This window comes from Stigmatopora nigra, chromosome 13 (genome assembly GCF_051989575.1).
Source record: "Stigmatopora nigra isolate UIUO_SnigA chromosome 13, RoL_Snig_1.1, whole genome shotgun sequence".
NCBI classification, from domain to species: Eukaryota; Metazoa; Chordata; class Actinopteri; order Syngnathiformes; family Syngnathidae; genus Stigmatopora; species Stigmatopora nigra.
Window position 1 is genome coordinate 3417915 of NC_135520.1, and position 13404 is coordinate 3431318.

The following is a 13404-nucleotide window of genomic DNA, read 5'->3' on the forward strand; positions in this document are numbered from 1 at the left end:
GGACCGACAACCGCGTGTTTCTTGCGCAATGTGACGCTCAACAGGAACTTTCACTGAACTCATGAGCTAAGGAAATAAACACCAGTAGCAAAAGCACAAACATGCTGTACTTAAGTGGAACTGAGTTAAATCGAGTGTTGAATCCCAAAATATTTTTTGAAACTGAATGTTCTATGTTTGGGCTATTTTATTTTTTGATGCATTAAATGAGTAACCATTCTTTTTAATTTCAGATATTATTTTTTGGGGGGGTTCAATCCCCTCTGTATGGATGTTGTTCTGTCCTGAATATTAGATTAGATTAAGTTTTATGAAGGAATGGATTAGGCCTAACACAAGTCTACACTTAGAACACATTTTATTTTATGCAGTATTTCCCATTACGGTTATGAAATTACACCATGAATCTAACAATTATTTGGTAAAGAGTATATTGAAACCATGCATGAGTGGTTAGCCCAATGGCCTCACAGATCTAGGTTCAATTCTAGGTGGGTCATCACTGGGTGGAGTTTATGAGGATAACAGTTCTAAAAATGAATGCATAAAGTATTGGAATCTGGCATTTGTTGTTGTTTATCAAAGTCTTGCAAATAACTGTAGTCAAATCCATTCCAAAACCAATACAAGATCCAAAAAAACATGGCCAATGGCATTCATCAAACAACTCCTTTGCTACACAACCAAAACTCATAACCTCCTTCCTCACGTCAACTCCTTCTCTGACCGACCAACTTGGAGATTGACCTGTGTGACCTTCCTTGCCTGGGCGATAGGGGCCAGCTGGCTAATGTAAGCGAATGTTTAGCTGGCATAAAGGTCACAGTTCCCCTGGTTTCCTTTGTATCCCCCCTTATCCCTCTCACTCTACATGTTTGTCAAAAGGCCCACAATACGACAACTTGATTAAAACCTGATTGGCGTCCGTTTGACGGGCTTCACCCAAAACAAGCGTCCTCTTCACTGAGGCGATTCAGACTGAGGCCAAGCGTTCCAAGAGGGGAAAAGGTGGGGTCGAGTGGGGCGTTTGCGTGTTCTGAATAACTGTAGTGTGCATGTGCTAATGGTGTTGTGACTCACACAACACTGGCGAGGGCGCCAGGTTCACTTTCTCCATGTAATCCTCTTCTTCTGACATCTCGGCCCCGCGGCGGCGAGTGACCGGCCGTGTGGCGGTCCGCCTCGATGGCGTGGAGGCATTGCGCTTGTGTTGAGGAGGTGTTTCGGGGCACGGGTGACAGGGTGTTGCCGGACTCGCTGGCGGCGGCACGGCGACACTCGGATGAATGTGGAGTGAACAGTGATGTGTTGAGGGTCTGTTAAGTGGGCGGTCTTCACCACACCTGATTAGAATCGCCAGGGTCGGATCAGTAAGTGTTAGGTTGCGGTGTTCGGTCGGCAGGGATTTTGGAGTTTGATTATACGCCTTTCCTAGTACAGCTATTCATCCTGTTACAGATTATGTGGAGCATGAATACAGTGTAGGGATGTCCGGATAATCTATTTTTGTATTCAAGTCTGAGTCTTCCAATTTTGTGGATTTTCTGATCTGGCACCTCCAAAAATGTATTTTTTTCCCCAATTTGAATAACGCTATGCAATACAGTTCTGGGGGTCCAGGTGGGTCCTCACTATGTGGAGTTTGCATGTTCTATCTGGGCTTGTGTGGGTTTTCTATGGACACTCGGGTTTCCTCCTCCATCCCAAAAACATGCAAGGTAGGCTGGTTGAAGACTTTAAATTGTCACAAGGTATGAGTGATTGATTGGCTGTCTTCTTGAGCCTTGTAATTTGCTGGGCATCAATTCCCATCATCTGGGATAGGCTACAGCACCCCTGGCGACCTTTATGAAGATAAGAGCTTTGGAAAAGATATGAATTTCTGTTCATTTTGTGCCCTATGGTTTTAAAGATCCAACAAGGGGGCAGTGGGTCAAACTTAAATAAGTGAAAGTGATGCTGTAGTTGATGTAAGGAAGTTCAAATCCTCACTTGGTCTGCACGCAAAGTGGAAAAGGCACAAAGGCAGGAAGTTAAATAAGTCAAATAAAGAAAGTCATTTCAAAGTAAAACAGGATAAGGCTCATTATAAGAGCCTGAAGCCTATATGCCTGTTGATGGTCAGCGGGCAAACACCAAGGTGAAGGAAGAGATTAAGAAGCAGAGTGATGAGATAAGAAGCACTTGCTTAGACCTTCATTGGCTCATCCCATTTTAATGTGCTGCTTTCAATCTGCTCATTTTTTTTGTGATGAGAGGAAATTCCTTCGTGTACTGAAAGCATGGAGACCTTTCAACCCTTGAATGCCACACCGGCTGCTTCGTATTTATGAATTCCTCTTCAACAAATGGGATGGTTATGTTATTGAGCTCATCCATCAAAGTGAAGCATGCGTGTCCACTTTAAGTTTTTGGATTGAATTCAAAGGAAGGTCGATCTATACTGGTTTTCTTTTACATGAGTGTTATTCACTCAGATGAATTGGGTCCTGTTTATACATGGATGATGGTAGCAGGGATGGTTTGGCTTAAGGCGAAATGCTTCTCGGTTAAAGGTTTCACATTTACAGGTGGACCTCCAGCTGCTAGAAGAATTCCACAACCTATGTTTTACCTGTAAACGCGACATAATTACAGTGCTACTGACTCAAGCGACATTTTGAAATAACCACCTTTGCTCAGGGAAAATTATTCGTGCTTAATTTTATGTCTGGGATGGGGATTCACCCCTGTTTTTTGTGTGAAGGGAAGGTCTGGCAAGAATGTTTCAAATGCTTGGATGGAATTGAATTGGATGTCTATCATCATCAATGACAATCACTGTATTGATATTTAAAATACTACATTTGGAAACCCAATCTTGTTTTTTTATAAGGTTGATTCCTATTGTCTATTTCACAAATGAAAAAATGGAAAGTATTCAATTTGGCCTTTTGATTTTTCTGAAAACAAACCCCAATTTTGGACACCCTTCTTTTATACCTGTTGTTATGATGGAAATGGATGAAAATTCATTTTTTAAACCAGATTTTATCCATTATTGACATGGCTTGATGAACAAAATAAATACTATATGAAACAACTAAAATTATTAAAAATGTAAATAACTACCAGAGCACATAACCCCATTAAACTAAATTAGAGTCTACCTAACTAGAAACAAGCATTGCATTTTTCCTATGATAAACTGCTCCCATCAAGTGGCCATAAAGAGCAAGTACACCTCAGTAAAAACCACTTGCACACAGAAGAGGAAAAGCACCAAAAAAACAACAACTCCTACACTGCTTCTTTGTGTTGGCAAGTCATATCACATGCCAATAAACATTTGAAGGAAGGAAGCCTTTATTCCTCATCAACTCGGGATTTTTTACCGGGTTTTTGGTCACACTCTCTTCCTGTTTTTCTCTCCAGGCCAAGCAATAACAAACAATACTCGGAAAGGGTTCTACGCTTTGTCTAGACGGCGGAGCATCACTTGCGTCTAATGTGATTCAGATTGGGCACACACCCCAGAAAAAGAAAAAAAAACACAGCCATGACAACTGACCTGTCTGGCTGAGGTCACTTGCAAGAAAAAAGCTTGGATTGCTTTACACTGCATGGACCCTCCACCACCTCCCCCCCAACAATGACCTAATCTGATCTAAAGATCATATTGCTTTGCAATCCAATGACAACAGGAAACCATCATATTGCTTTCAGCCTTTAGGGGGAAAATAATCAAACAATCAGACAAAAAAGCAACTTCACATACAAAATAACATTTAAAAATGCTTGTAAATAACAAATTTCAGTCTGTGGAGAAATGTGATTGACTAAACCATGAGCTGCAATGACATATTTTGCTACATAGGGGGCAGAACGGCATAACTATCAAGACACTAGTTGGGTTGCATGGTCATGCTGCAAGTAAAAGTCAAAACAATAGTACTCAGAGATGATAAATCTATGTAATGGTATTTAAGTGAGGTGATTTTAGGATTTGCTGGATATTTTCTACAAATTGCATGTATATATATGTTAGGGGTGTGCGATTCTTCCGCAGGTGTTGGTAAAATTGCACAATGGACTATGTTGGGCTGGCAAAACATTGACTATCAACAACATGATTCATTTGATTATGTCTAGGATACTTTTTCAAAGTCATTATACACTCATTTTAGAATTTTATATATATTAGGGATGTTCTGATTATATTTTTCAGCAGGTGTGCCAAACAGAGTTGGTTAAATTGCTACAAAAACATTGACTATCAACAACACAAACTTTTACAAAGTCATTCTACAATAATTTCATATTTTCTCTTGGGATTCTCTAGCAATCTTATGGATATATATGTATATTAGGGATGTTCCAATTATATTTTTCTGCAGTTGTGCCAAACAAAGTTGGTAAAATTGCATGCTTAACTGCTGGCAAAACACTGACTATCAACAACACGACTAATTTGATTCTGTCTAGGAAACACTTTTTTCAAAGTCATTGTAGACTAATTTCAAAGTTGACAGTCAACAAACCAGGGCCGCCATGTTGGCTACAAGCGTGTGCGAGCCCATGTCAAAGTTGGTACGGGGTCAGACTCGCTGGAGCCGACTCCTAGCGGCCTCCGACTAAAAGATACCGGTCGGAGCCACCGTGAGTCGACGCCACGATAGGCGGGGCAAAGTGAGGTTCTGAAATACGATCGGACGCCGCGATGAGAGGCGACACACGCGGGAGAGTAAAAAAAAAAAAGAGAAAACGAGAGTGAGACAAAGGGAGTGAGGAGGCGAAGGAGCTGGGAGAAAGACACAATAAAAATCGGACGAACGCTAAGCTGGGCCTGAGGCGTTATTTGTGGGCCAAGAACGCTGTCATACGCAGCTGAAGACGCTCATTGGGAACATATCCTGGCAGCCGACACGCACATCTGGGTTTCTCGTCATGAATTGTGGTCAAAGTTTTCCTGAGCGTGCACATACGGTAGAAAAACAGCCACTCTACCTTGTACGGCTTCTTTAATTGAAATATAATCTACAGATGGGTCAGATTTATGGAACATTGACTGCACATTGGTAGCAATAGATTAACAAGGGTGTCAGATTTGGATATAATATTTAGATTTCTTTTTTATAAAATGATTAAAAGAACTAGATTAAAATCCCTGAATATTCAGTTTTTTTATATATCTAAAACAAAGTTTATTTGAGCTTATTTTTAAATATATTTTTAGATTTTACAAAATTATTTTTGAACTAAAAACAGAAAAAATGGATTAAAAAGTGACAATTATTGATTTAAAAGGGGGTAAATCAAGAAATGTAATATACATCTATATTCTTCATTTTAATTTTATCCTAAAACAGAAAGTCAGCACATGATTTACTTTCTCGGCCGCACAAAATGATACGGCGGGCCAGATTTGGCCCCCGGGCCGCCACTTTGACACATGCACAACAGAAAATGAAATGACTAAATCAGTGGTCTGTAAACTTTAGTTTACGGTGCACCGACTTTAAATTCTTCCACTTTTATTGTTTTTAAAGTATTTTGTGGAATATTGAGGCCTCAATAATACACAATAGTATATTTTTAAATATTGAGTCATTGGCTGCCATTAACGGCAATAGACGTCCAATCTATTTTGACTCAATGTATTTAAAGTATTTTGAATTGCTGCAATAGAAGCAAGCAGTGTGCATTTAATTCAAATTTATTGACGTAATTTACGATCACTCGCTGCCAAACTCCCCATGTGCAACAAATCCTCCACTTTTCCCTCCTCTTTTCAACATCCTCGCACCATACACAAGACTTGCGCTCAGGTTACGCGTCCAGGACGGACTCTCCATTGCTCCCCGGGGGTGCTGGGAAGAGAAACGACGACGGGTGGGATGGCGTTGAACAAAAAAAAAAAAAAAAAAAAGAGGAGATGATGGAAGGAAGGGCCACAATAACAGTCTGTTTCCTCGCATGTTGATGCCTGCGGCCTAACCTTACTGCACCTGTTGCGGAGCCTCACAGTAGCTGGACAGCGATACGGCTCGGCCTAGGGGGTGGTTCTTAAGGGGCACTGGAGGGCCGTACAACTTTGGTCGCTGATCTCATGCGGCACCTGCATCGGTTGGGTGGTGGCCAAGCACGGATGTAAACTTGATGTACTTTGTCAATATCCTTTGGTAAAGGACGACCCCCCCCGTAAACCGGGCCGTGTCCTTGAGTGCGTGAGGGCCCCGTTGCCCTCCGACTTACTACGCTTGGTAATTGGGTAAGTGTATAACGAGTTTGGTCATGGGTATCGTCAGCCGGGGCAGCAAGAGTTTCAAATTCGATCCAGCTAGCAATTTATGTAGAATGGTGGAGGATTGGGTTTATTTTTTGGCCTCTGATGTGGGCAAGTGGGGAGAATTTTTTTGGAGGAGTTTCGATATACTTACCTTGGCGTAAAATTGTTTTGTTTAGGTTGAATTTGTAGATTGAAGGTTTCTTAAATTGTACATTTTGTAAATAATTACATGGTTTGGAACATTCATTCAGGTTTCCAAACCACACAAATAGGGGTCGTGGGCGAGGGATGCTGGGGCCAATATAAGCTAACTAGGGGTACCAAGCTGGTGGCCAGCCAATCACAGGGCAGAAGGAGACAAACATATACACTTATATCTAGGGATAATTTAGAGGGTTTAACCAGAATAGCATACATGTTTTAGGGATGTGGGAGGAGTAATCAGAAAAAAAAAGAGCCTGCAAACTTTAAACAGTGAGGACCAATCTGAAATCGAACACCCGACCCTATAGAACTGAGGCGCTAACCACTACACCACCGGGCCACCAGGTTCAGAACATTTTTTTAAACAAGGTATTGCGCACCATCAACATCAAAATGATATTCAAGAGCCAAAACATAAATGTAATGCTGTAATTTCTATCTATTTATATACTGTACAATGGTCAATATTTCAGGCAAGATAGCCATTATCACATTTCTTAACATCTCCAAATACATATTGACACAATTTCCATGCCTTGATGACCCTAACGTACTCATTTATATAAAGTACAAGAAAACTGGACTACTATGAAAGAACCTGCGAGATTCCGAACCCAAATCTCAAAAGTCCATAACTCTGTCGGCAGATACAGTAATCACTACAGAGAAAAAGTATTTGTTATAGCGTGTGTCGGTCTGCTCTCACTGATTACCCAATTAAAGGGCTGCGTGAGCACGGCATCAAGAGGAGTAAGCATAGCATTGGAAGCTATCATCGCTCATTGCTTGCTCCACTAACCGGAAATGAGCTAAGCGGTGTAGTTTAACTTGGTGGACTCTCGACGGGATTGTCCCTGCAGTGATGACATGTCCACATATAGCGGCTAACCAAAACATGGGTTTCCTTAATTACGCTTATGAGTAATTTGGTTTCTCCCGTGAGAAAACTGTATATTAGTTCCCTTGCATGCATAGTACAATACACTGCCCTACATTTATGACCACTACTGCAACATAACAACAACTACAAAGTGAAAATTCCCTAACAATGAAGAACACACTGATAAACTGAAGTAGATCTCAATATTCTGTTTTTTATATATCTAAAACAATGTCTATTTTAGTTTTTTCAAATATTTTATGATTTTACAAAATGATTTTTGAACTAAAAACAGAAAAAATGGATTAAAAATGTATAATTATTGATTTAAAAGGGTGAAAATCAGTAAATTTAACACACATCTATACTCTTCATTTGAATTTGATCCTAAAACTGAAAGTCGGCACTCTTAATTTACTTTCCCTGGCCACACAAAGTGATGCAGGGGCCAGATTTGGCCCTCCGGCCACCAATTTGACATTACACATTATAAGCATTACTTATACATTATAAGCAGAGGTCCAATGCATTTGGAATGGGACGTTTAGTAGCAAATGAATGAACATTATCACCATTTGTAGATAGTCAACCTATTTGACATCTATCAGACTTAATGACAATTTATGCGAAAAAGTGATTTTAATCTGGGATAACTTTATAGTTTGATATATTACCACTATGGGATCAACAGGTCCCCAAAATGTAGTGACTCGGTCTACAAAAATACTCCATGGGGACGTCCCTACTCTTAAGTCCATTTGAGAGTACGTCTTTTTCCCTGTGTGTTAACCCCCCTTCCCCAAATCCAATCCTTTTCAAACTCCTCCCTAGACTCCCTCCCCCCCTCTGTTTGACCAAGTCTGTATTTGTTGTGAGACAAGGCGGTCTCTGTCTGAGGGCCGCATGTGTGAATAAGTGCATCTGTGCGTACGTCTTGTGTGTGTCGCAACTGTTGATATCTGCTTTGCGCCATCATGCTCGTGTATGTATGTGTGTGTGTGTGTGTGTGTGTGTGTGTGTGTGTGTGTGTTTAGCCAGCCTGGACTGGGCCTTGGGGGCAAAACACTCCCCTACTTCATCCCCCAACCCCCTCTTTTTGTCCTCTCAACCATCTCCCAGAGATGGATGTGTCTCAAGGGATTCGGCCCCTGAAGAAAAGCACCTCCAGCTCGCGCATATTAAATTCTGCTGAGCAAATACAATATGCTGATGTGGTTTTTTCCCCCTTCTTACTCTCCTTGCCCTCTCAGTTTTTAAAAAGAGTGCATTTATGCATCTTTAAATGTATGGAATCAGATTTGTGTCAGAAACTATTGAAAAAAAACTGGCATGAACGTAAACTTGCATCCAAAATATGAGAATTGAAGCAAAATAATGGATCTAAGTTGTTAAAAAAGTTTTAGACCTTTACTCTTAATGCAAAACATTTAAAAATTTTGACATAAAAATCACAGGTGGACAAGCTTAATGGGGACTGCATCCTCATTGGTCAGCTAAATTTGAAAGGGATTTAATTCTAATTCAGCGTTCCTTATTTATACTTATTTATAGACTTCTTATGAATAGTTTGCGACCAAAATCGGGAATGCAAAAAAAAAAAACTGGTTGTGTTGTCTCACATGACTTTGTTTACTCAAGTTATGCTATTTTACTCCAAATATTTTTTGTAGTCTTGTACAGTACAGTTGTGTACACTCCAAAAAGATTTCCTGCCGTAATGAATTGTTCCCCCTGGTCGCTTCCACGTGTTTAAGCACATTTATCTCAACTCAAACAAGCATATATTATGACTAACATGCCTTGGTAAAACACGTCGTCCCTTTATGTGCACGTATAAAAATGCAAAGTGTCCCATTTAGTGAGTCTTGGCTATCCTCAGCACAAATGAACAAAACAGGCAAATCGACAGCAGCCTGTTTTCCCAATGCGTCGACTTGAAGACCCCCCTATTCTCCCTCCACATTCCCCTCCTTAAACACTCCTCCCCCAAGCTTAAGGCTCGACACCTGTGGACCCCTTTCCCCCCCAATCTCATTTTGCAAGGACTTTTTATCATTGTAGGTCAGGGGTGTCCAAAGAAAAAATAATGATTAAAATTAGGAACAAAAATGACCAGGTTTTTTAATCATATATATAGATAGATTAATATTGAAGTTATTTAATTTATTTGCTCCTATTGATGGCAATAGGCATCCATTTTGGCTTGGAATTTATTCATTGTTTTACATCGTATGTAGAAATTTTTGAGGAATCGGGTAAAAATGTCATATATATAATATATACACACAAAACTCTAACTCTAATTTGCAGCATAGCTCTGTTTCTAATTCTGATGATCTTTTACAAGTACGAAAAGATTTTCATCGTGTTGCACCTGCTTCATAGTAAACAGCACTATAAAACAGCTTGGGACATTTAAAGTTTATTTCCACATCCCCATGAATTGAAGCCTGCCAAGAGCCCACCACCACCAGCACCCCCCACTTAGCACTCCTTATACATTTTCTTTAATTCTTTGTCACTTCTCTCTCTTATTATCATTAAAAGCTTTTACTGAAATGGGCCTTCTCCCAAACACGTGTGTTTGATAGACACCCTCCTTCTTTAATCCGCTTGTTTTGTGTTCTGATTTTACACACCCTGACTTTAGTACCGACACTTTCCTTGACAGGAACGTGTGTTCTGTCACACAGATGTGAGCCAGTTAAATACGTTGTTGTGACCAGCCAATGGGGATATATATTGAAGCCCAGCTCTCCTTATGAAAATCATTAGATGTTATGCTGATGATTATTGTAAAAAAATATAAATATATTTTTAATGCCGTCAATGGCAGCTAAAGAGTCAATTTTCAAGTATTTACTTATATATTTCTTTATGTATTTATTTACTTATATATTTCTTTATGTATTTGTCTATTAATTTACGGATATATTTATGCACGTATCTATTTATTTATTTACTAACTATTTATGTCTAAAATGTCTTTCCAATACCTGCATTCTCACCCTCTTGCGACTATGACGAAGAAATTTCCCAAATACAGGATGAATAAAGTTATCCAATCCAATCAAATCCAATTTTAAAAACAATAAATTGATTATTTGCAAAATGCACCAGGATAACCTTTTTTTAGGAAACCAATTGTGATATATCACAATTTCAATACATTGTCACACGCCTATTCCTCTTGAATTCATCTTGTATTAAAAAAAACAGTTCTACAGCATCACATCTCATAGCCTTGCAAAAGTTTTCTTGCCTCACTTTCAAATAACTCTAAACCTTTCAACCACTTTTTTTCCTATAATTTTTTATGTCAAAACCTCCATGTTCTTCATCAATTGCGGTTAATCCTCATCATATGACCACAAAGCAGTTAGAGTGTAACATCAAATGGGCGAGGCACCACAATTTAAGACATCGGGGGACGGGCCGAGACGAACCAAGCCGAGACGGGGACGAGACGGCTCCTCTTGACTCATGCTGGTGGTTTTAATGAAACTCTCTAATTAGGCACCAAAGGAGCAGACAAGACAAAAAAGCCTGAGACGCTTTGTTTTCCCCAAAGTGACTCAAATTTGAAGATCTATCTTCATCTGCTTGCTGTAAATGCACATGAAACACTAAAGGCACTCAAGTCAAAGCATTTGGGCCTTGGTTTTTTACTGGCTAAAGAAAGTTTTGACACAAAGGCTCCACGGGTGCTGCCAAATGCTCTCAGCTGGCCACTTTCCAATAAGAGACTGTGAGTCAGACACACCAATAACATCCACTTCACTTCCTGCAATGATTCACCTGGGCGCTGGGTAGCGGCCAACAATAGCCCCCCTACTGGGAGGAGGGATTAGGCCTTTTTTTTAAAATAGGACCCATTGGCAAAACCTCCTAATGGGACAGTGATTACTAACCGGTGCAATAAAGTCTACTTCACTGTCTGCACATCCTGGTGTGCACATGTGTATTTGTGAGCCAATATGGTTAGCAATTAAAACTTTTCACTCATGCTGTTAAGAGAATTAAAAAAATGGTGATTAAATGATTATATGTCATTAATTTTTCTATTTAATCTCTCCGGAAAATGGAACTAATTTCAATTGATGTTGTGGTGACCTATGACCCTAGTGAGGATGAGTAGGGGAGGGAGATGAATGAATATTGTTGGGGAAGGACAAAAGATTGACATGAAACAAAAAGGCAGTTTTTAATAAGCTTGGATATAATTAGGGGGTTTAAGCCATTTACATATTGTTGGAGTTGCTCGTTTTAATTAAATGATGCACTGCAACCTTGGAGTTGGACCATCAAAGGGAAAATATTGTAGTCTCAAAAATAATTAGGAAATTAAACAAAGCATGGAGTTCATATAAAGTGGTAAAATTGAGAAAAGATGGAAATAAGTATGAAATATTAAACAGGTTGCTTTTCTTGGAGAATAAGAAATTAAAAATGGGATTATCAAAGTCCCTGTTTTCTATTTCAACAACATAAAGCAATATGGGATATAGGAAAGGAAATATGGACGTTAGATTACAGAGAAGTGGGCAATTGGTCAGATTTTCAAGATTTTATATTTATTTCTATTCTTTAACAAGTCGTACGGGAAGTTCCTTTGTTTATCAACGTCAAGAGGAGGAGCCAAAGTACTTTATATAGTGCTAACGTCTCACAAAATTCAATACAAACTACCTATGCCCTCTTCTGGCTAATTTAGTACCACAGGCAACAATAAGTCTGCAAATTATTAATAGATTCAATCCAAATTTGAATTGTCAGCATCAAGAGGCAGCGCCAAAGTACTATATACTGTGCTAATGTCTCACAAAAAAATCTCAAGTAACTTCAAAACAAACTACCTATGCCCTCTTCTGGCTAATTTGATACCACAAGCAACACTAAGTCCGCAAACAATTCATAGATTTAATCCAAATTTGGATTTTGAGTGGCAATTACACTAAACGTCCTTCCAAAGAAAAAGCCAATGACGTCACTGTTAATGGTACACACCATGTTGCTGATGGCCATGTGTGATTGATTGCATCTATACAAAAGAAGTGCACTCCACTCAAGTGTGACTTGAGTCACATGATAGCACGCTGAACCTTCCACGTGTCGTACCAGTGCACATAGATTTTATTAATGTTAGAGGAACAGTAGTCCCTCATTAACAGTGTTTTCATGTGACCAGGCTGAACCGCAAGAAATGCAAAGACACACGTCTAAACAGTTGGATAGAAAATCCCACGTGCATGCATGCAGGCAGGCAGGGAGGCAGGCACGCCCACAAACATAGCACATGACCAAATGAAGAGGAAGCATTGTTCCCCTATCACAGGACCTTTCAACATAGAGGCACACAATTCTCCTTCTGCAACGGAAAGGGTTAGCGACAGTGGCCCAAGCAGTGTTGGCCTTGTTTTGATATTCTGTGGTTTACGTGCCAACGCCGATGACAAACAAACTGTGTTTACGTCCTCTCACTATGTCGTCTGTTCCCAACACGAGACCAATCCCTGTCTTGGATGCTTGTCCAATCATTACAAAAGTTAGGGTAAATATGCTATGTTTTGCATGATATTTTCCTTTGTAAAAAAAGATATATATATAAACAAATATATGTAGAAAGAGAACTGGATGAATATTCTGTGTATTATAGATCTAAAACTGTTTATTTTAGCTATTTTTATATATTTTTAGATTTTACAAAATGATTTTTGAACTAAAAACTGAAAAATATGATAAAAAAATAGCAATTATTGATTTAAAAGGGGGAAATCAGGAAATTTTATATACATCTATACTCTTCATTTGAATTTGATCCTAAAACAGAAAGTCGGCACTCATGATTGACTTTCCCGGGCCACACAAAATGATGCTGCGGGCCAGATTTGGCCCCCAGGCCGCCACTTTGACACCTATGAGATAGGCCATTCACTGAATGTGTGTCTTATACTATGGTGCGCATTATAGTGTGGAAAATACTGCATTTAAATGTAGATGTGGATGCAGTGACATTTCCTATTTGCTGTTCAGTTGACATATTTGTCATTCT